The sequence below is a fragment of the Protopterus annectens genome, chromosome 6.part0 (assembly GCF_019279795.1).
Source record: "Protopterus annectens isolate FY-2018-M chromosome 6.part0, PAN1.0, whole genome shotgun sequence".
Classification (NCBI taxonomy): Eukaryota; Metazoa; Chordata; order Ceratodontiformes; family Protopteridae; genus Protopterus; species Protopterus annectens.
Window position 1 is genome coordinate 316,033,183 of NC_056737.1, and position 13,969 is coordinate 316,047,151.

Consider the following 13,969-nt stretch of genomic DNA (forward strand, 5'->3'; position numbering starts at 1 on the left):
TCCAATCATGACTGGCCAGCAGTCTGACTTAGAGTCAGCTACGTTCATACTGTGGGTTCTATCTGGTGAGCCAGTTTGCAACCCACCTAGTGATATAGGGGTTTATGCCTAGCTTAGCGAGTTTTTCTATGATTCCTGAATGGGGAATGGTATCAAAATAGGCTGTATGAACCAGCTTGTCTTCATCCACACAGCTCTGGTGTCTGACTCAAAGAAGTCGACCAAGTTGAGTAGGCATGATCTACCCTTCAGAAAACCAAACTGTGTAGGATCCAGAGTTTGGCGATGCCCTATATCCTTATTTAATAGGTCCATAATGATGCATTCCATAGCTTTGTATATCAGACTCATCAGCCTAATTGGGCAATAATTCCCAGGGTCTGTGGAGAGGGATGACTGTAGCAGTGCACCATTCTGTAGGGACAAAGCCAGAGGTGAGGCTGTAACTGAACAGGGGACACAGGTGAGGTGCCAGTTCACTCTGCAGTTCATGTATAACACAGCCAGGGATCTTGTCAGGTCACATAGAAGCTGTATTCTTGGCCTTGGACAGTGTTGTTTTAACCTGTGCAGCAGTAATACTGGGTTCCTGGAAATCTGCTGGTATTGTAATTGGTCCTTTGAGGGGGATGAGAGGGTTAAAGGTAGCACTGAATCTGTCGGCCAGTATACTGGCAATATCTGTTGGTTCAGTATAGGAGGTACCATTGCACAGTAGCTCAAAGCAAATCTGGGTATTGCAGTGGAGATTCTTTACATAACTATAGAAGGCCTTGTGGTTGTTTTTACTATCTGCTGCAATTCTGTTTTCATAGCTAGCTTTAGGGGATTTGATAAGGGATCTCAACCTTTTGTTGAGGCTGATAAAGGAGTTTATCCAGTCTTGGGACTTTGCCTTATTCTGCATCAGTTTCCTCCTTCTGTTGTAGAGTTTTATAGGAGGGGACCACCAGATTGACTTCCTTTTTTTTTTGAGGAGAGTGTCTTGGTTCTATTGGGTATGGCGAGATCCAAGCATTTGTGTACGTGTTTGTACAGTGCATTGGTGTATGATTCGGCAGTCATGCAACTATTCTCCATTTGCATGGGTGCCGTGAAGTTAGCCACCTCTGTTTTTAGGATCCCAAATTAGCTTTGGAGAAGGTTTTCATGGTGGTTACCTTTGTGGGGGTGGGGAGAGGGATGTGGATTTCCAAGGTGATTAGTTTGTGGTTGGATCTAACCAGGGAGGAGTTGACTACTGGTGTACAGCAACGGTCACCCATGTTAGTAATGACCAGGTCAAGGATGCTGCTACCTCTAGTGGGAGTAAGAATGAGCTGGTGCAGAGCATTGGAATTAATGAATTCCAGAAAGCATTTTAGCATCTTTATCAATTAGAACGGTTACTGAAAATGCTTCACTACATAATATTCAATGTATATCATGAAATGTTTTTATACAAATACTTTTAAGAACAAAAATTGTTTTATTTAGTTACTTCTTTCTTTCCGTTTAGTGTTTTTCCTTGCATTAATCACAGGAAGTGAGGTAAATGCTTTTCATTTCCCCACAAGTTTAACAAAGTCAACAAAAGTCCAGTCTTGCTACTTTATCTTTTAAGCCATATTTCACAAATGTGACTGGTGCTTTATAATCTTAGACTTCTTCAATAATTTCAGCGTTGCTGGTTTTCTTCCTGTTCATATCCATCTCCCAGCCCTAGACTCCAGTTGAAGTCCAAGGTACTCCTGATTCTTTTAGTCAATTCCTGTGCTTTTTTCTGTCTCTCAAGTACTTTCCTTTAGAATATTAGGAAATGTTTCACTGGCAAAGCCTCTGTATGAGCTTTATTATCAGTACACTGAGAAGCAGAGTCACCTTCTGTTTGATGGCAAGCCTTTTGTTGGATAATCGTTTATATGTCCTCCTTAGTCTGCTCTGCATCAAAAAAAAATGAGGGAGGGAGAGAAGAGATGGCTTGCAGTTCTGGCACATGTTTGGTGGAAGTAATGGCCACCAAGAAGAGAGTCTTTCACGACAACAACTTCAAATCAATCATAGCAGAGGGCTCAAAAGGAGGACCTGCAAGCATCTGGAGCATAAAAGGCAAATCCCAAGATGGGAGAGGGTCTCGGACAGGAAGACGAAGCAAAAAGGCTCCTTTGAGAAAAGCCTTCTAGAACTTAAGGGTAGTCAACAGCACATTATTACTACCAATATGAAAATGGGATACAGCTGCCAAATGCACTTTAATAGTAGAATAACTGAATCCAGAGTTGAACAAATCAGCAACAAAATCCAGGGAGGTCTCCAATGCAGCTGAAAAAAAGATCCAACCCCTGTGAGTTAGCCCATAAAGTGAAGCACTTCCACTTACTAACAAACACCTTATGAGTAGATGACATTTGAGAAGAAGCGAAGATATGTACAATTCTGTCTAACAACATGGCATTCCAGGCATTCAAAGGAATTGAAATAAGCTGTTAACCTGAGCAGCCAAAGGTTGGGAGGCTCTAGGCCAATGAGTTGAGAAATCAGACCCAGAATGGGATCCAGGACCCAAGGGCAGTACATCAGAAAAGGCCAAAGAAAGGGACCCCACACCTAGCAAGGCCAAAATTGGGCAATGAGGATTACAGTCACTGTGCAACAGGATGCATTTGAAGAACCTATTAACAGGGTTGGATGATATGCATACAAAAGACCCAAGGACAAGCATACAGGAGAGCTTCCCTGGGTGACAGTCTCTTAGGGAGAACTAAAGACAAAATAGCTTCTTCACTTGGTACTGAACAGGGAAGTGAACAAAGGACAGTACAAGGTGCCCCAGCACCTAATAATCTGAGCTGCAACCCTCAGATTCACAGACCATTCAAGAGGAAATAGAATGTGCCTGCTCAAACTGTCAAGCTAAGATACTGAATCTCTCTGGATGTGCGCTGCAGTCAGAATTCACCCATTGCCATACCCTCATGGCTTGCCTATAAAGTGGATAAGAATAGGTTCTCCCCTGTTGCTTCAAATAACAGACCAATGACACTGTCCATCTGGACAGAAATCACACCCTTGGTGAGAATATCCTGAAAAGCCTGCAATGTGGGGAAGATCTCCAAAATACTGTTGTGCAGGTTGGCCTCAGTAGCAAACTAGGTCCTGTGGATAGCTCTCCCTTCAAAATGCCCCCACCCCAGAAGACAAGAGGTCTGTCATGATTGTAGTCTGAGCAGGATGAAGAACAAGCTGCTTCCCACTGGACACCATGGCAGACTCCAAACATCACTTGATCAAATGTCGACGGACACTGATCAGAAACACGGGAAAATCCATCAGATGAGTCAAGTAAGTCCACTGTAGTGCCCTAATGTGATATCTGACCACAGGAACTAAATAGACGGAAGTGGCCATGCTGCCCATGAGCCTGAGAAGACAAGCTGGAGGCTTCCTGTAAGAAAGCAAAGAACCCTACCGGACACCAAAGATTCCATAATCTAGAAGTTCTGCAATCTATGAGATTGTGTCCAAATAGCACCCTATAAACGCTAGTGTTTGAACAGGATGGAGACTGGACTTTTGATAGCTGACTGTGATCCCTAAGGAACTGCACAGCTCTACTAAGGTGCCCCTGGCTCTGACTAGGGATGCTCTCAAGGGAGCAGTTAGGAACCAGTCATCCAGGTAGGGAAAGATCTGGAACCCTTGCAACTTGAGCCAGACTGCTACTACTGCCATACACTTGGTGAACCCTGGGAAGGCAGTGATGAGACCAAATGGCAATGCTTTGACCAATAATGATTAGCCCCAGCCTGATATCTAAACATTTTCTGGACTACCTTGCAGTCTTTATATGATGGCAAGCATCCTTGTGATCGATCAAGCACATCCAGTCGTCATTCCTCAACACAGGCAGAATGGACTGTACTATGATCATCCAGAACTTGGTCTGCTTTACAAACTGATTCATCCTGTTCAAATCCAGGACTGGCCTGAGGTACTTGCTTTTTCTTTGGAACCAAAAAGAACCTTGAGTAGACCCATAGATCCTTGTTGGTTTGGTGGGACCTCTAAGATGACTATTTGCTAGCAGCTACTGAATGTTGATGGCTGACTCACTTCTGTGATGGGGTGGCATGTCTGAAAGCCATTTGGGATTTATACTTGGAACCCGTAAAAATGGAACTGAATAGCCTCTGGATACAACTCAATACTCATGCGTCTGAGATGATGGCCTTCCAAGCTTGCAGTTGTAGAGCTAGCTGACCCTCGACTGCCTATTCAACATGAAAGACAAGAAATCCTTCAGGGTTTACAGAAAGGTCCTCCTAGAGAAACCTCCACAGAAGTACTGGTTCTGTGGAACATCCCTGCTGTGCAGGTGGCATCCACTATGGTTGCCCCTCCGGCCATGGGGGAATTCCCAAAAGCAGCATCTTTAAAAGGACTACTGTGATTTTCTGAGAGAGAGAGACATTTTCTCACTTCTTGTTTCAAGAGAAAGTCCATTGAGGGATAGCAAAATGAACTACAACAGCAGACAGTTTCTTTCCATCTTGCTCACTCCTGGTTAGAAAGTCCTTAACGTCTGGCCCAAAAAGAGATGAGACATCAAATGGGGCATTTGTAAAAGATGACTTAAGACAGTCTGCAAAGTCACACAACCTGATCGAAGCATGTTGTCGCATAACAATGCTGGCACTGGCTGCCTGGGATGCCATCAGCTACATTGGAAAGCAGACTCATGTACATGTTGGTGATGGACTGGAGGGTGGAGAGCTGAGTCCCAAGAGTCTGCTGTACCTTAACTGCATGTCCTATTTGAAGCCTGATCAAGTGAACTAGACAATTTATCTCCCTCAATGTTAACGTGGCTGAGGCTTGGCACACTTCCCTAAATGGACCAACACCTGAAACTTTTTATTCGGGGAGATGGACCAAGGAACGCTCTTCCAAAATATACTCCTTAGTGGCCATTGCCACCACTATTACTTCTATAGCAGGAACCTTTCTCCAACATTGTCAATCCTTAGGAGGAATGAGAATCTTGTCAGGCTTTTTGGGGATCAGTTCCTCTATACCGGGCTGTTTCCATGCCCTCTGGGGCACCAGGTCAATAAATGTATCCAGATGGGGAATCACCCAGGATGTGGATGGGCCCAACTCAAAGGCCTCCAAAACACTGGCTCCTCCACAGAAGGGACTTCAGCAGTGCAACCCCCATGCCGGTGAAGGAACTCCACAAGACTGCCACAAGACGTGCCTTGGGAGGGGGGATTTGGGAGTTCCCACTCCTTCCTCGAGGTTGCTGTCCTCAATGAGGGAATCTTCAAGTGAGTCTACGTGTTTCCTCCTGCAACTCCTCTTACCCAACATTTCCTGCCTCAGAGACTCCAGTGGGAAATGGCAGAAGTTGGGGATCCTACAGGGAGTGCTGACTGGAGGCCACCCTGGGTGAGCTATCTTGGAGAAAGATGAGGAGCAACCACAGGTGTCGATGCAGAAGAAGGAACAGCAGTTCTACTAGACAATGCCTTTTCCTGACAGGAAAAAGTACAATTGCAGTCATCACTAAAGGAATCCCCTGCCAAGGGTAGCCAGACATCTGGCCAGTATACCAAAGCCTTAGGTTGCAATAGGGATGTCGTACATTCTATGTTTGCTCTTTGATTATGGTGCAGGGAATAAAGGTGACAAGCGGACACCTATATCTCAGAAATGAAGAGCCCCAGGTGGAACAACAGTCCAAGGAAAAAGAGGAACATGTGCATCCAGAAAGGAAAAAAGGGAGAAGAGAAAAGGGGAGAGGAGAGAGGGAGTGAATACTGCAACAGTGAAGAGAAGGACTACTGTTATAGTAAGATTTTACAGAACTGTATTATATCCTTCCACATCACTGTTGCTGTTGCATTTTTCATCACTAAAGGGAAAGTACAAAAGCTCAACAGGAAGTTGCAAGAAGGAAAGCTCAGAAGAACCCTCCAGAAAACCAAGCAGGATAGCTCTGAGCCAGCCCTTACCCTAGAAACAATATCCAATTTGTAATGTTTAGGGAAAGTATGGACAGAGGACCAAGTAGCTGCCTCAAAGATGGAATTAGTATCAAAGACCTTGAAAAAAGCACCAGAGGAAGCCACAGCCTTGGTAGAATAAGCATGTACAGAGACAGAAAAGCTTTTTCCATGAAAAGAACAAAAAGAAATGGCCTTAGAAAATCAAGAAGAAATAGTCCGTTTAGAAAGCCAAACCAAGACATCTAGGATTAAAAAAACGAAAAGCTGTTCAGACTTGCAAATGACATTAGCCTTACCCAAATAATACCCGAGCTGTCTGTGTAAATCCAAGGTGTGAAGAACCTTCTTACTGGCAGACTGTGGAGAAGGGAAAAAATAGGGAATGAATAGATTAAGAGAGAACTCATTAACCACCTTGGGTTTAAAAGAAGAATTAGTATGAACAGATACCCTGTCCTTATGAAAAACCAAAATGAGCAGAACTATAACGGCCTGAGGTAAGGGCCAAAAGGAAGACAGTTTTCCAACAGCAATGTTGCAAGTAATCAGAAGCTGCAGGCTCAGTTTCTCAAGAACAAAAGTAAGATCCCAGGAAGGAGGAAGAGGCTTCATGGGAGACCTAACATGAAGAACACCTTTCAAAACTGTTGAACCTCAAACCTAGAGGCCAAAGGAGGAGTCAAAGGTAGACTAGCAGAAATAGCAGAAAGGTGAGCTTTAACAGAAAATTAAGCTAACCCAGCATGGAGCAATTCACACAAATGACAGAAACCTCCAGAGAAAAGGGATCTTCGTAATGAGTAAGGCATTATGTCCCCCATGACTTGTGTGATTAGGTCAACCCTGTGAGGTAACTTGTGGTGATTGCCCTTGGACAAGTGCAGAAGGAGAGGAAATCAATTTTATCTCGGCCAAAAGGAGTCACCAACCAGATTTTGGAGTCTCCTATTCTACCCTGAACAGGACCCTTGGTGTGAGAGGAAGGGGATGAAAGGCATAAAGAAACCTCTCCCTCCAAGAGAAAGACCGGGCATCCACCTTCCATGCCAGAGGACTAGGAACTCTGGTGCAAAATAGAGGAAGCCGTCTGTTCAGATTGGAGACAAAAAGATCTACCAGTGGAATACTCTACCGGTGGACAATGTCCAGAAACACATCTCTGTGAAGCATCCACTTGTAAGTCTGTGTTACGGGCCTGCTTAAAGAGTCTGCCACTATGTTCTGTTCTGAAGGAATATAAACTGCCTGAAGAATGAACTTACACTGGACAGCTAGATGCCAAACCTGAAGAGGTAGTCTGCATATAGGAGGTAAGACCGTGCCCCCCACCCCACTTGAAGCTGTACCACATCACTGTTGTATTGTCTGTAAAGACCTTGAGTGGACCTGCGAGAAGCAGGGGAAAGAAGACCTGAAGAGCAAGGCAGGAGGGTTGGAAAAGAAGCCCTGGGGCGAGAGACCACTGAAGCTCTAGCTTGGGGCATGGAAGAAAAGGAACTATAAAACCCAAAGGATGAGAATGCTGAACCCAGACTGACCTTCAGGCACCACTGATGCTTTCTTGTATGGAGGCTAGCTACAGTAAGCATAGTGGATGTCATGTAACCCAAGAGCTCTTTAGACACTCCCTTGCTGAAACTAAGACCAGAGGGAGAATGGACTGAAAATACGCTATTAAAGTCAGAGCTTTGGGAGGTGGTGGGGAAGCCAGCTTAGGAGTGGTCTGGAGCCTGCAACCTAGAAAAACATGATCCTGAAATCAGGAAGGACTTTTGGAAATTTACTTCAAACCCTAACCTTTGCAAGAGGCAAATGGCATACTGAAGGTGCTAAAGCAGGGTTCCCGGAAAGGAAGCCTGAATGAGAAGGTCATCCAGGTAGGGAAAAATCTGAATCCTCCTCATCCTGTAGAAGGCAATCACAGGAGCAAGGCATTTGGTGAAGATCCTTAGGGCAGTAGAGAGGCCAAAGGGCAAAGCAGAGAACTGAAAATGCAAAGAAGAAACAGAGAAATGCAAAAACATCCTGAGAAGTGGGTGAATAGGGATGTAAAGATAGGCATCCTTGAGATAGAGACTAGGAAAGCCTGAGGAAGAAGATGAAGAACCAGGATCTGGAGAGAACAGTCAAAAGGAAGGAATCTTTAGAAAGGTGTTGAGCTGAGAAAGATCCACGATGGGTCTCCAGGTGCCAACTTTCCTGGGGACCAAAAACATCCTGGAATAAACCCACCCCCCCCCCCTTTATGGAGTAGAAACTGCTTGAATAGTGCCTTGAAACAAAAGACTCTGGAGTGCATCGGGAAAAAAGGGTAGCTGTTCCTAAAGAGATTCAGAAATGCCCAGAAAAGGGGGGCGGGATTTCCACACCATGAAATACCCCTGAAGAATGATGGACAGAACCCAAGAATCATGGGATGCATCATAACTGCATTTAATGAAATGGTGGGGCATCTAACAAGATGACCCCAACAAAAAGAGGGCTGAAGCCTTTTCCCAGAATTTGGAAGGTCTGAACTAATTTGAAAAGCCTGAGAAAGAAGAGCTAAGACATACCTGGTCATATGGGTCTGGTAATTCACAGCTCGAAAGGCCAGATTAGCAGCAGTACACAGCTTTTTGCCCAACCTTTCCATGACACTACTGTCCTTGTCAGAAGGAAGCAATTTAGTAGAGAGCAAAAGCTTGGAAGGCTTATCAGAAGAAACAAACAAAGAGGGTTATCAGAGGGACACATGTAAAGAAATTGACAATCACCAGGCACCTTATAAAACCTATCAGACTTCTTAGGAGCTGGAGGTTGAGAATCAGGAGTCTGAGAAGCTGCAGAAAATGTGGCACCTTATAAAACCTATCAGACTTCTTAGGAGCTGGAGGTTGAGAATCAGGAGTCTGAGAAGCTGCAGAAAATGTGTCCAACAGGCAGCAAGAACAGAAGGAATAGCAGAGGGCTTAGGAGACTCCATTTGAAGGAGTTTATAATACCTCTTCTGAACATCAGAAATCTGGGTACAGTCTCAGTTAAACTCTATCATATGGTAAACAGCATTTCTAAAGGAAATCGCTTCAAAAGGAAAATCTGGACTATTACAGTCATCCGCCTCCTCTGAACCATAATTTAAGGGACAGGGAATCTGGGAGGAATAGGCCAAAAACATTTCATCAGAGTCTAAGTCCTCATCAGAAGAATCCTGCTCCCTAGGCCTGTTAATGGGAGTAGAAGACCGGGAAGGGGCAGGAACAGAGACTCTTAGTGGGCTTTAAAGCCATGGCAGCATTAAAAAGCCCAGTGTAAAATCCAGCCACTCATGCTGAGGATCCTTAGAAGCAGGAGAAATGTGCTTTGTCTTCTGTTTCTTCTTCAAAGGGATGTCAGCCCTAAACATCTTAGGAGATTCAGACCCCTGGTGACAAACGTAGTAGGAATCTCCACCCCAAACAGAACACCCTTTGGTCCCTCAAATATAATCAGTCACAGTTTCACCTGAATGTCCAAAACTGACTCCAGAGCCACCAAGGATGTGCAAGAAGCTGGACCCTTGCCAGCCTGTAAAGTGATCGAGGCAGAGGAATCCAGCTGAAGAATTGGGCAATCCTCCAGGGTTTCACCAGCCTCGAGAGAAACATCTGGGGAGGCGGCACAGCAGAAAAATCTGACCTAACCTTTTGGACTTCTTCGTAGATGGCTGACCCTTGGGCCAGGATGATTCCGTCACTGTACCATCTGCCAACAACTTAAGACACTGGTTCTCTAGTTAGACAGATAAGGGGAAGAGACAACTACAAAGGGTTTTAGGGCTAAACACCTGACAAATAGGACATGATATACTGTTGTGAGAAGCACCTAAGCAAAACACTGCTCATGATGGTCGTTATGGGGAAGGTCTCCCACACTGGCATTTCCCCTTTATGGATGATATGGAATCCAAACACAAAATGTAAGATAAGAATAAAACTCCCAATGGTGAACTTATCTGAAAACGGCTAGGTAACCTGCAGATGAAATTGAAGATGACATTCGGACTGGAAGCAAAGAAGTTAAGAGGTATGGATGTCCGTATGTTACCTTTATGCCCTATGCCATGAGTGGGGAATATACGTGTGATGTACAACATCTCTATTACAACCAAAGGATTTGGTATACTGGCCAGACATTGGGCTACCCTTGGCAGGGTATCCCTGTAGTGATGAGTAATGCAGCAATGATATGAAAGGACATCATCCTTTCTACAATGTTGAAAGCCAAGTCAGAACTGGACCATCCAGAACCAACAGACCTAGGGTACAAAGACCCCAAGTATGTACTGGTGTCCAGAGCCACTCCTCCCTGTTCCAAAACTGAGAAGAGAGCTGAAATATTGAAAGCTGAAGACCCAATCATAAGGGATGACCCCAAAACAGAAATCAAACCCTACCCATAGACCCCAGCCCACAGACCTTTACCTCGGGCCTATCGGATCACAGGTTAACCTAACTCAGACAACACAGGAGTCAGGGAAACCAAGGTAGGGATTGTACTGGAGATCAGCCAGGCCACTGTATCTAATGCTAAGGAATGGAAGACAACAGTCTCCCAAGACCTCTGATCTACAGATCCTTTTGGAAGGAAATCAGGGTACCGCAGCTATAGGTTTGAGACAAGGGCCTGGAGCCGATGGGATGAGGCCAAACTCCATCTGTGCTTGTAAAAAGGACCACGTCAACTGCTCCAATTCCGATGTTTTCAAGCTCCCAATCAAGATGAATGAGCTGAGGAAGCTACTTAGGGAGGCTTGGAAGACTGACGATGAGGTAAAGGACCTGGCTTTATGGATCTGGGATGAAAAAGCTTGGATCAGAGGCAGAGAGGATACTGCTGAAAAATCCTGCAGAGCAGGAAGAGAAAAGTCAGAAAATGTCTGCCTTGAAGGAGCCCCTCTTGCCAGGAAAGGGTTCAGCATGCTAATGGCAGGATACAGAGCCTAGCCAGCAACCAAAGCCAAAGGAGACCAGGTTCAAGGTAATGCAGCCAAAGGAAACTGGCTTTGAGATAACAGATCCAAAGGCGATCTGCTCTGAGGTGTCACAGCCATGGCTGCCAGGAGATCTGAGGGTCTTGAGACCTTCAGATCTGGTAAGCCTGAAACAGCCACAGAAGAAAAGGGGGCTGACCACTTGAGGTTCCTCTTGGAGACTTTGGGATTCTTAGTACCCTGTTTTCATTCAACCTGTCCCCTTTTCTAGAAGAGTAGAGGAAGAGTCACCTGAAGGAAGGAGACTCTATAGCATTAACTTAGCCCCCTTCTTGTTAATGGCACGAGGGCCAAAGACCACTCAAACAGCACAGTGACTCAAGATGAACAGCCCTGAGACAGTAGGCATACTGCTCAATGGGTGTCCTGAGATGGAAGCTTATGCACATATGCAATGCACTTTTTTAAAACTCTTATCCATAACACCTGCCTAAACTAATCTTAACACACACAAGAAAACCACTAAACCTACCACTAACACAACACACACACTAAAACTACCTAACTCACACAATTAGAAAAATGTAGGTAAAGGGGTTTCTAACAGCAAAAAGCTGTTACAAAAAGGATACACTCAATGGAGCACATGACTGAGCTGTTATATGGAATGGCGGATAACTGGAGCTGCCATAGCTCTGGTGGAGTGAGGAGTTATGGGTACAGAAGGCGGAACCCAGTGGCTTGAAGTCTTTGGAAGTTGGCCTGCATCAGATTACGACAACCCAGAGTTTGAACCCAGACAGAAAAGATAACATTGAATCTGTTTTGCTGAACAGCTGCAGGAATCCTCCCAGTCAGTGTTTTCTCTTCAGCTTTGCTAGTTGATTTTCTTTCAGGTTCTCTAAGTTTCTTCTTTGCTGGCATCCAGGTAGTGTACTTATTAGCCAGTAACTGAATTTACTAAAACTGGCAGAGCTACTGGTCCTCATCTCTTAGTTTCTTTTTTAACATTGGGAGAGCAGAAATTAAGCTGTTGTTCAGTGTGCAGCCATCTTGGCAGTCCAAGGCATGTGCCCTTATATTTAACCCTAAGAGAAGGTTACTACTAACCAGGTAACCCTTAGCTGTTTCAGCCTCTCGGACTTCATCTTAAGCATTATAACAATAAAAAGTGTATGAATTTTAGGCTATTATGATTCTTTGTATCTAAATAAATACTTAATACTTCAGTCGACATAACTAAAAAAATAAGTGAACCCTAACTTGCGTCAGAAATCCAATGTTGCCCATCCATAATCAGTTGCATTACAATGAACACCTGGAGAATAGAATTCTTTTTTACCACAATAACTTTCAGAAAACTAGTTCCATTTCTCTCTCTCTCATTGATCTTGGCACATGGTTGTGGTTGCAGTGAAGAGATATACGTACTTGAAACAATGCAGTGATGCTGCAGTCTCATCACAGCACCTGGCTATCACAAATTCTCTTTGGAGTCTCAATTTAAGTCTGTCTAGGCAAACATTTATAAGGATTATAGGTTGCTAGAACTCCATGATTTCTGCTTTTTCAACAGAACATATGCAGTGAAAAGTCATTATCCATCATTACTGCTCAAACATTCCTCTGAATGTGCCCCTTTCTTCATGCCTCACTCTCTCTAGACCCTCACTTTGTGTTAGCATAAATGGCTAAGTAACAACAAATTCGCTTCAGGATTGACTGGTGTGGCCCCCTACAGGATAAAGGAGGTGTTGCCTGAGAGACTGACACTGGTAAGGTGAGAATGGTCATGACACTCAGTGGCCTTATAATATCTATGAAGAGGTCAAAAAACTTCACAATATGATTAGAGAATTTCATTCTGGGACAGTATGTTTTACATCTTAAGGCATGATGTGTTTCCTACCTACAGAAGCCTTTACTTGTATCCAACCAGAGTATAGTGGAGAACCAATGTTTCAGATAGGCCTTCATGTAACAAACTTCCAACTACTTTCATTAAAATGAAAATTCTTAGGTTCATCTAACTCATTTAACCATGCAGAAAGGTAGCAAAAATTTCACCTGTGATCTGATTTCCATAAGTTGCCCATCAATATTGGGCATACTAACCTGAGATTTGTAATGTGAAACTTGACCCTTGCTTTTGACAACATAGCCTTTAAATCTAAATAATGAGGCTACATGGTACCATGAAATGTGACAACTGTATTTTAATTTAGCAAATGCTTCTGCTGCTGTACTAAACGCTGCTTTTCTGGCTTCTTTACGCTCTGAAACAGCTTCTGAAGTTTTGAGTTACTAAATTTACTCTTTGGCAGAGCCTCTGTCATAAGGTCTCCAGTCAGTGCTGAAAGCAGCTTGTGAAAAACTTTTTTCAGCTTTGAGATGCACAGTGAGGATCACGAATCTCCAAACAGCTGAGTGCATGCTAACCTGAAATAATAAATACAAGCATTTATCTGTTAATATTAAAAGTTTTATGTAAAGCAGGTTGCTGTAGTTCATTTTTCAGCTACTACATTATGACACACTCCTTGACATGAGATACATTTTTTTCCCCCCACATGTAATCAAAGATCATGAACCTAAGAAAAACAGGTCCTTGGAGTAGAACATACTGCCTTGGCCAGCTCTGTAGTACATAGAGATAAAATCCTCTCTATGACCATGACCAAGATAATCCAGGTTTGTTTAGCAATATGGACACTGAAACAACTATTTGGAGGGGGATGGGAATGAAAGATGGAGGTATTCTATACAACATGTTCTCCAGCTACAATCATCAGTGCAGACCAGACACATCTACTTTTAAGGGTGGCTAAGATACAGGGATAGCATCACTCAAAATTGTTGAAAGGGCCACACACACATCATATTCACCCTTGGGACCTTGCAGTTGTGTGTGGAAGAAATGAAGGGATTTAAAGTAAAATCTGTCTTGATGGCAGCCTGGAGGTTACTAACACAGTAGCTTTGGCAGCAGCTATGCTCTTGCCTCATAAAGGGTAATCAATGTATGACAGCA

The 13,969-nt window shown here is 43.9% G+C and overlaps 1 protein-coding gene across 2 annotated transcripts in view; it reads right to left on the bottom strand.

Annotated features, from left to right (window-relative positions):
* Window positions 1-13,969, bottom strand: part of ZFYVE26 (zinc finger FYVE-type containing 26) — a 3,506,023-nt gene that overhangs the window by 1,502,048 nt on the left and 1,990,006 nt on the right. The window lies entirely within an intron of this gene.